The 10,000-nt window shown below is 43.9% G+C and overlaps 1 long non-coding RNA gene across 1 annotated transcript; it reads left to right on the top strand.

Moving 5' to 3' along the window:
• The first annotated feature begins 6,857 nt into the window (after positions 1 to 6,857).
• On the top strand, positions 6,858 to 7,928 carry LOC134041042 (uncharacterized). Its single transcript, XR_009932941.1, has 2 exons — positions 6,858 to 7,234; positions 7,585 to 7,928. It is a non-coding gene; the product is annotated as an uncharacterized LOC134041042 (long non-coding RNA).
• Positions 7,929 to 10,000: the final 2,072 nt, after the last annotated feature.

The raw sequence follows: 10,000 nt of genomic DNA, 5'->3' as shown, positions 1-10,000 counted from the left end.
CTCCTCTCCTCTCCTCCCTCTCCCTCTCCCTCTCCCTCTCCCTCTCCTCCCGTCCTCGTGACAGACAGCACTGGCACCAGAGCAGTCAGGACAGTAGAGGGGCTATCTGCATCTTCTCTCCCCAGGCAGAGTGACCTAGAGCTGGGGACATAGTATCTGACAACCCCCTGCTGGAGGAAAAGCCCTGGAGAAGACTGTCCTCTCTTTTTTACTCTCCTGCCGTCTCGGTCCCTGTCACTCTCTCTTGCTCTCTATCTCTCTCTACATCTCTCTCTCACTTCACACACACACTCACACACACACAAACACACACTTGATCTCGGTCTCTCTATCTCAGGCCAATCAATAATAAATGATATCAGAGTTGTGTGCCGCCGGCTCTTATCTGAGAATTTCCGGGTTTCTGGGTAGAGTGAGAAAATATTCAGATTGAGTAGAGACTGATCACTGAGAGAAACCAGCAGAGACCAGCGCCCAGAGAGACCAGCACACAGAAAGAGAGGGAGAGAGGAAGGAGAGAGGGAGAGAGGAAGGAGAGAGGGAGAGAGGAAGGAGAGAGGGAGAGAGGAAGGAGAGAGGGAGAGAGGAAGGAGAGAGGGAGAGAGGAAGGAGAGAGGGAGAGAGGAAGGAGAGAGGGAGCTGCTCTAAATATCTAGCCCAGAATAGAGGCTCTCCAGGGAAGGAAATGGGGTCTGGGGGCAGGGTGGGGGAGGAGGGGGGAGGGGGGGTGGAGGGGGGAGGGGGGGTGGAGGGGGGGATGGAGGGAGGGGAGGGGGGGAGGAAGGGTGGGGAGGGGGGGAGGGGGGGAGGGAGGGGTGGGGGTGGAGGGGGGTTGGGAGAGGAGAGGAGGGGGGGGTTCTCTTCCCTGGGTGCTATTCATCAGAGCAGGGTGTATTTTGATTCTGACTGGAGAGAGAAACAGAGAGAGAGAAGAGAGAGCAAAAGAGAGGGAGAGAGAAAGAGAGTTGAGAAAATAGAGAGAGAGAATTGGATGAGAGAGAGAGAACATTTAAAGTTTTCTATGTTTCTAAAATGTACATTTATTCTATTAGAGGTACTCTGTCTTTCTCGGTCCTACTGGACACACACACACACAGACACACACACAGACACACACACAGACAGACAAACAAACACACACCACACAGACACACACACACACACACAGACAGACACACAGACAGACACACAGACACACACCACACCTAATGTTATATGATACCTGTCAACCTGTCATGGCTGTAATAAGTGTCCCTGGGCAAAAATGATTTACATCTCTGTCACTGGGTGACAGGGGCACCATGGAGAAACACACACACACACACTTTTATACACACTTTTATACACACACACACACACACACACACACATGCTTATAAGCATACATATGCATGTGTTCACACACAGATTGTGAGTGTGGCTCAGAGGTCGAATATTTGACTAAAGATCAAGTGGTTGCAGGTTCAAATCCCTAGTGTGATGATTTGGGTAAAAGAATCTCCTAAATGAGAACATTTCATTACACACCCACACAGGCTCTAGTCCCAGCCGATAGCTAATGCTCAAATATGTTTTCAACAGAGGAAGCAGACAGTATTGTCCCCATTCCTCCAAACTTAGATGCTGTATGACTCACACAACACTGTGTGTGTGTGTGTGTGTGTGTTTCATAAAAGTTGAGAGCAACTTCTCATTTCATGTTTCTGACACAGCTGGAACACAATAATGTGGCTCCAGAGAAACTCTTGGAGTTTCCCAGTTGGGCTTGACACTTGGTGAGCTGTGTGGGGGAGTCAACAGCAGGCTGGCAGATCTGGGGACTGGAGACCAGAGGACAGGCTGGCGTCAGTCTGACAGGGGAGGGAATTCAGATGTTCTTATCCAGCCAGCCAGCCAGCCAGTCTATAATAACGAGTGTATACAGGAGATAGAATGTCTGAGGTGGAACACTGGACAGTAGGGTTCCATAGAACTAAGTCTGTCCACATTCTATTAGATCATTGTGACACCATGGTTCATGAATTCATAAACCTACATGTGAGGGAACGCAGGCAGGAGAACAGCAGCATTATTGTGCATCTCTGTCCTTGTCTTAGGTATTCACAGATCCCAGACAGACAGACACACACACACACAGCCCAGACATAGCTGCATTCACCCCTTCATTCCCTCACAGACCAGATAACTATGTCTGGAATGGAACTGCTTTGTGTCTTTCAAATTTTTTGTTCTTTTTTTTTTTGAATAATGATACGTGAAGAATTTAACAAGACACAATATGGGGGTGAGGGTAGTAACCATGGGTACTGCTGTAGCCATAGTAACAGTGGTTTTGACAGCTAGCTGGGGTGATTTGGAGATGGGCTCCTAGGTGGATATCTTCAAAGGGGTAGATTATTGTTTAACACGTTGTAGAATGGACTTCTATACATTAGATAGGCTTGTATGAGTCAGGAGAAACAGAGCTCAGATATATGTTGGTGTCTCAGTGTAGCTGATGTAGATTGGTTAAACTCACTCCTCAGGTAGGTATGCAGGCCGCCTGGGCCAGAAAACAGGTAACTTTTCGTTGGCGTAGCTGGTAGTGGTCGCGCTTCGGATGTCGGAGGTGGAGGGTTCGATCACCAGTCAGGGCGAGTGGCTCCCACATGGGCGTGGCCACGTCTGTTACATCAGGGTATGGGCGAGAGAGGGATCGAGAGAGAGAACCAGTGTGAAGTTGTGAATTGTTTGTTGTGCTGATAAAGTTTTGGAATGAAGGTGAACAATGATCTACAGAACAGACAGAAGAGTGTAAAAGGGAGAGAGCAAAAGAGAAACAGAAAGTGAAGTTTTGTTTGTGTTTACCCATGAAATGTTGAAACACCCATACCCAAACACAGGTCTAGATAAGCAGGTTTGAGATTAAATATGATAACCTTGACTCTTCTTTGTCTTGGCACGCACAGTATGACAACTTGTTAGGGTTCCTCCAGTAGTTATTACATTACATTTAGTCATTTAGCAGACGCTCTTATCCAGAGCGACTTACAGTAAGTACAGGGACATTCCCCCGAGGCAAGTAGGGTGAAGTGCCTTGCCCAAGGACACAACGTCAGTTGGCATGACCCGGAATCGAACTGGCAACCTTCGGATTATTAGCCTGATTCCCTCACCGCTCAGCCACCTGACTCCCTGAAGTTATCTTTACATATAGATGGGGTCTTGATGATGATGCGCACGCAGCTTCAAGGCAGAAAGACGCATTCCATTTCACTTTTACTGTACCTACACCTTTAATGTTCCCGTCATCCCCCCCTTTCTGAATAAAGTTCGACTGATCTGATTTGTTGATTTCTGTTGCTATGAAAACCAGTTAAGTTACAGTACAGTTAGTTTACATTTAGCAGACGCTCTTATCCAGAGCGACTTCAGGGACATTCCCCCCGAGGCAAGTAGGGTGAAGTGCCTTGCGCAAGGACACAACGTCATTTGGCACAGCCAGGAATCGAACTGGCAACCTTATGATCACTGGCCCGATTCCCTCACCACTCAGCCACCTGACTTACCTGAGCCACCTGAGTTACAGTAATGTGCTGTATTTGTGTCCCTACTCTATACAGTTATTTACTTTGAAAGGGGGTCATACATGTACAGTTTTTTTTACGACTAAGGCACTATCTTTGAATCTACAGGCTATTTTTTGCAAAACTACACACTAATCACAAAACCTCAGACTGAACAAGCAAAATATTACACAAAACAAACCATTCTTGCAAAACTCTTAAAACTCCTTTAAACCATTGTGGTTTGCGTCACTACAGTACACAAAAACTATCTTTTGATTTTGAAAGTTATGCAAGTTATTAGTATTTAATTTAGTCCACAACACCACAAACCACAATACCTTAAAATAATAATAATAATCTTCAAAATGCGTCAAACTGGACACGCAAACCATAATTTGAATCAACACATGAAGCACCAGCTATACACTGATAGTATACTATAAATAATACACTCTTCACAGAAATCACCTGACGTAGCCTACAGGTATATTGCCCAAACTCCAAAAGGAATTTGAACCTCCCTAGAACTTGGACTTCCCTGTTACAGTAATTTCAGCATGTAAGCGATCGGAAAAGAATAAATAATAATTAGTCACTCTTCATTGAAATCACGTGACATATAAAGGTATCTCTGGGACTTTCCTAGAACTTGGTCTTCCCCTGCGATATATAAGAATCAGACACAATAGAAGCAGAAAGAGAATTTCAAAGCTGAGCAGTACACGCAGAAAGCAGACATTACAATGGCAACAACATGCATCCCAAAGGTAAATACTTTTATCTTCTATATTGCAAGTCACATTTCAAGTATTTATATCATACTTGTTTTGAAACAAGCCTTTATTATTATAGATATGTAAATGTTGTCGCAGATATGTATACTGTGTATACATTTTTATGTAGTGTGTGTCAAATATCTTGGAAATATGACCTGTTCCTTGTGTGATTTAAAGGAATTTACAGAATATGAAAGTAATGCATTTCTTTCTGACACCAAATACGTTTTTCATACCAATGCTTTGAAATTCTACATTTGGTAGTCATTTAAATAAAAAAGGATGAAAGGATAAAAGTCACTTGCTCAATCTTGCTGTCTTCAACTTCAATGTTTTCTCAGGGCAAACAAGAAATATTCCAAAACTGTCCAAAAGGAGATCCAGCACCTCCTGCTCCATATGATTCAAGGTTCATCAACACAACTCACACTTCTCTGAATGTTGTCAACAACCCTGATCCCATTGACACCACTGATCTCCGTATGAAGGTTGTTAATGGCTCAACTGGAAAAAGCACCTCACTGACCCTCAAGAGCACTGACACTATTGGCAAACTCAAGCAGATGTTCCTGGAGAAGAGACCTGGCATGCTGGAAAGCCCGAACCTTGTCTTCCATGGCAAGCCCGTTGAGGACAGCCAGTGCCTGGGGGTACTGGGGGTGAAGGCTGGGGCCACCTTCATCACCTTCCAGAAATGCCATGGAGGCTAGATGCTGATTGTACACAGGGCATGTGCTTTTTGTTTTCCAATATTTTGCTTGCATCTCCGAATGTCATTTTGTTTACTTCAGAAAAGTTCATCCAATCCATCATATCTTCAAAGAAATTACTTCTGTTTATCTGTCATGGTTTAGCACCAGAGAACAGCTTTGATTTAATAAGTTTGCATCAGTCTTTATGTCTCTTCACTTCACTGTGTCTGTTGATTCCTTGATCTCACCTTTAAACTCAAGGTGATAGAGCTTTTACGGTGGCAGCACCTAGACTTTGGAATGAGCTTTCATTGGACATAAAATCATCTCTGTCTCTATTGTCTTTCCAAGGGGCTTTAATGGATTTATTCCTTCCTAGCTTTCATTTAATTGCATTACAAATGTAAATATGACAATTTCTCTTATCCTGTCCTTTTTGGCTTTAAAGACATGTTGTATTGTTAGCTGTATGTATGTGATCTTATTTTCTGTAACTCCATGCACAGTACTTTGGTGCCCATTGTCGTTTTTGAAAGTTCTCTATAAATAAAGTTTTGTTAAATTTTGTGCAAGAAATACAGTTTGTTTTTGGTAAATAGCTTGATTCACTCCACTAAAGCAATATTCTAGATTATGCTTTAACCCACCAAATGGACTAAAATTCAACCAGGAACCAAAAATGTTTCAAAATGTTCATGTACATTATATAATAAAGAATACTAGGCAAATAAATGCCGAAAACACTATCAACATTACTTGTACATGTTCCTCTGGTTCCTGTTTTGTCCCTCCTTGTTGTTCAGGGGCAGGTGCATTTTTATGCCATTAATATATACCAACATGAATTTGGTATTTACATCAGTGCCACACTGTGAGTCAAACTATGACAGTGGAGGCTGGTCCAATGAGGCAGAAGAGGTTGCTCCTCCTCTTTTTGAGAGGCAGGGGTGATATAAAAATGTAAAATAAGTGATTGGTTTTAATAAACCATCAGCAAATCTCAGTATAATTTATAAAATAAAATCCATGATAGAAATTCGGATTAAAATGGTAGCATACTACCAAAACCATTTATCCATGTTGTGTAGATACATTATGATGTATGAATGTTTTAAGGACATTATCCTTAAATGACTCCTGATCAAATCCACCCGTGAACTTCCGGGTGAACCAGCTTGGACAATGCCCAACCTGGATAACTGACCAATGAGCTTTCTCACCTGACCAACCCTGCTTTCTGCGTGTTCTCCTTTCAGCGTTGAAATTCTCTTTCTGTTTCTATTGTGTCAGATTGTATCTGCAGGCGAAATCCAAGTTCTAGGAAAGTCCCAGAGATATCTTTACATGTCAGGTGATTGCAATGAAGAGTGTCTTTTTTTTACTGTAGCAGGTCACCTACAGGTTACCTACAAAGCCTTGTAGCAGGTGAAATGATTCATTTTATACTTTTGTAGAATTGTATGTTGTTACAGTAATGTGCTGTATTTGTGTCCCATCTCTATACAGTTATTTACTTTGAAAGGGGGTCATACATGTACAGTTTTTTTTTACGACTAAGGCACTATCTTTGAATCTACAGGCTACACAACTACACACTAATCACAAAACCTCAGACTGAACAAGCAAAATATTACACAAAACAAACCATTCTTGCAAAACTCTTAAAACTCCTTTAAACCATTGTGGTTTGCGTCACTACAGTACACAAAAACTATCTTTTGATTTTGAAAGTTATGCAAGTTATTAGTATTTAATTTAGTCCACAACACCACAAACCACTATACCTTAAAAATATTAATAATAATCATCAAAATGTGTCAAACTGGACACACAAACCATAATTTGAATCAACACATGAAGCACCAGCTATACACTGATAGTATACTATAAATAATACACTCTTCACAGAAATCACCTGACATGTAGCCTACAGGTATATTGCCCAAACTCCAAAAGGAATTTGAACCTCCCTAGAACTTGGACTTCCCTGTTACAGTAATTTCAGCATGTAAGCGATCGGAAAAGAATAAATAATAATTAGTCACTCTTCATTGAAATCACGTGACATATAAAGGTATCTCTGGGACTTTCCTAGAACTTGGTCTTCCCCTGCGATATATAAGAATCAGACACAACAGAAACAGAAAGAGAATGTCAAAGCTCTGAGGAGAACACGCAGAAAGCAGACATTACAATGGCAACAGCATGCATCCCAAAGGTAAATACTTTTATCTTCTATATTGCAAGTCACATTTCAAGTATTTATATCATACTTGTTTTGAAACAAGCCTTTATTATTATAGATATGTAAATGTTGTCGCAGATATGTATACTGTGTATACATTTTTATGTAGTGTGTGTCAAATATCTTGGAAATATGACCTGTTCCTTGTGTGATTTAAAGGAATTTACAGAATATGAAAGTAATGCATTTCTTTCTGACACCAAATACGTTTTTCATACCAATGCTTTGAAATTCTACATTTGGTAGTCATTTAAATAAAAAAGGATGAAAGGATAAAAGTCACTTGCTCAATCTTGCTGTCTTCAACTTCAATGTTTTCTCAGGGCAAACAAGAAATATTCCAAAACTGTCCAAAAGGAGATCCAGCACCTCCTGCTCCATATGATTCAAGGTTCATCAACACAACTCACACTTCTCTGAATGTTGTCAACAACCCTGATCCCATTGACACCACTGATCTCCGTATGAAGGTTGTTAATGGCTCAACTGGAAAAAGCACCTCACTGACCCTCAAGAGCACTGACACTATTGGCAAACTCAAGCAGATGTTCCTGGAGAAGAGACCTGGCATGCTGGAAAGCCCGAACCTTGTCTTCCATGGCAAGCCCGTTGAGGACAGCCAGTGCCTGGGGGTACTGGGGGTGAAGGCTGGGGCCACCTTCATCACCCTTCCAGAAATGCCATGGAGGCTAGATGCTGATTGTACACAGGGCATGTGCTTTTTGTTTTCCAATATTTTGCTTGCATCTCCGAATGTCATTTTGTTTACTTCAGAAAAGTCTCACTAATCCATTATATCTTCAAAGAAATTACTTCTGTTTATCTGTTTTGTTTATTGAGACAATGACCACGTAAACATGTATTTGTGTAAAATAAAATAGATTAAGCTTGAAATTGTGGTGTGGGAAATTGATTATTGGGAAGGTGGCAACCGGAAAAGTGTACATGGGGTCAGATTTTGGGGCCTAAGATGGCGGACTGAGGCCTGCGCAGTAGAATTATACTCTGAACAGGATCAAACCAGAACAGGGAAGAAGGCTGATGGGGAAATGGTTTGGCAATCTTAGGATGGGAAAAGAGTGCATGTTTTGATAAGAGTGGACTGTTATTACATAACAATGGATTGCTAGACTCAATCAACAGGATGCTCCTGTCTGAGAAAGGAGGGGTCCAGATAGCTTACAGCTGTGAACGATCAAAAAGTAAGGACTTGAGAGCTAAAAGTAACCCCCAGGGTCAGTCATGTCTCAAAAGTGGCAGGCAAAAAAGTGGAGGGGGATTTGGAGGAGAGAAAAGTTGATCAACACTTTAAGAGCCAGGGGATGCGCACACAGTTTTGGGGTGGCACTTTTATACAGAGCACACACACACGCACACACAAACACACACACACACACTGTGTGCGTGTGTGTGTCGATAATTTGCCAGCGACAGTCACCAGAAGTTGAGCATCTTTGAAGATGTCCGTTTCAAGAGCTTTTTGTTTCAGTGTGTGTGTCTGTGTGTCTGAAATTAACTTGGTTTCACGTAAGAAGTAACATAAAACACTGCAGCTCACTTCAGTCTCTGATGGAGAGAGAGAGAGAGAGAGAGAGAGAGAGAGAGAGAGAGAGAGAGAGAGAGAGAAATTGTCTCACCTTAAAAGAGGGCACACACACACACATTCCTACACATAGGGGAAGGAGGAGGGGAGGGAGGATGGGAGGGGAGGAGGGGAGAGGGAGGGGGGAGGGAGAGGGAGGGAGGATGGGAGAGGGAGGGGGGAGGGAGGAGGGGAGAGGGAGGGGGGAGGGAGGAGGGTGAGAGGGAGGGGAGAGGGTGGGGAGAGGGTGGGGGGAGGGAGGAGGGGAGAGGGAGGAGGGGAGAGGGTGGGGGGAGGGAGGGAGGAGGGCAGATGGAGGGAGGAGGGGGAGAGGAAGGAGGGGAGAGGGAGGAGGGGAGAGGGTGGGGGGAGGGAGGAGGGGAGGGGAGGGAGGAGGGGAGGGGAGGGAGGAGGGGGAGGGAGGATGGGAGAGGGAGGGAGGAGGAAGAGCGGAGGGAGGAGGGTGGGGGGAGGGTGGGGGGGAGGGATGAGGGGAGAGGGGAGGGGAGGATGGGAGGAGGGTGGGGGGAGGGAGGAGGGGAGGGAGGAGGGGAGAGGGAGGGAGGCCAAGGAAGGGGGGGGAGTCAAGGGAGAACTGCTGGTTTAGGCCATGGAGGTCATAGGAGAGAGTGTGTGTAAGTGTCTGTGTGTGTAAGTGTGTGTGTGTGTATCCATGCAGGATCAATGTATGAAGATTCCCTTACTCCTGCTGGCAAGAGGGATGTGAAAGCAGATGACACCCTGGTCTCTAGATATCTCTGCTTGTGTGTGTACGTGTGTGTGTATGTGTGTGTGTACGTGTGTGTGTACGTGTGTGTGTACGTGTGTGTGTACGTGTGTGTCTGTGTGCGTTTGTTTGAAGGTTAGTGTGTGAATTTGAATCCATCCACACTTCCAGCCATGTTTGGGTCAATTCTGTTCAAAAGAAATTCCCCCTTTCACTCTCTCTCTCTCTCTCTCTCTTCTCTCTCTCTCTCTCTCTTCTCTCTCTCTCTCTCTCTCTCCTCTCTCTCTCTCTCTCCTCTCTCTCTCTCTCTCTCTCTCTCTCCCTCTCGCTCTCTCCTCTCTCTCTCTCTCTCCTCTCTCTCTTCCTCTCTCTCTCTCTCTCTCTCTCTCCCTCTCTCTCTCTCTCCTCTCTCTCTCTCTCTCTCTCTCTC

This window comes from Osmerus eperlanus, chromosome 2, assembly GCF_963692335.1.
Source record: "Osmerus eperlanus chromosome 2, fOsmEpe2.1, whole genome shotgun sequence".
Taxonomy (NCBI): Eukaryota; Metazoa; Chordata; class Actinopteri; order Osmeriformes; family Osmeridae; genus Osmerus; species Osmerus eperlanus.
Note: the sequence above shows the minus strand (reverse complement) of the source record. Positions and strands in the feature narration are given on the sequence as shown.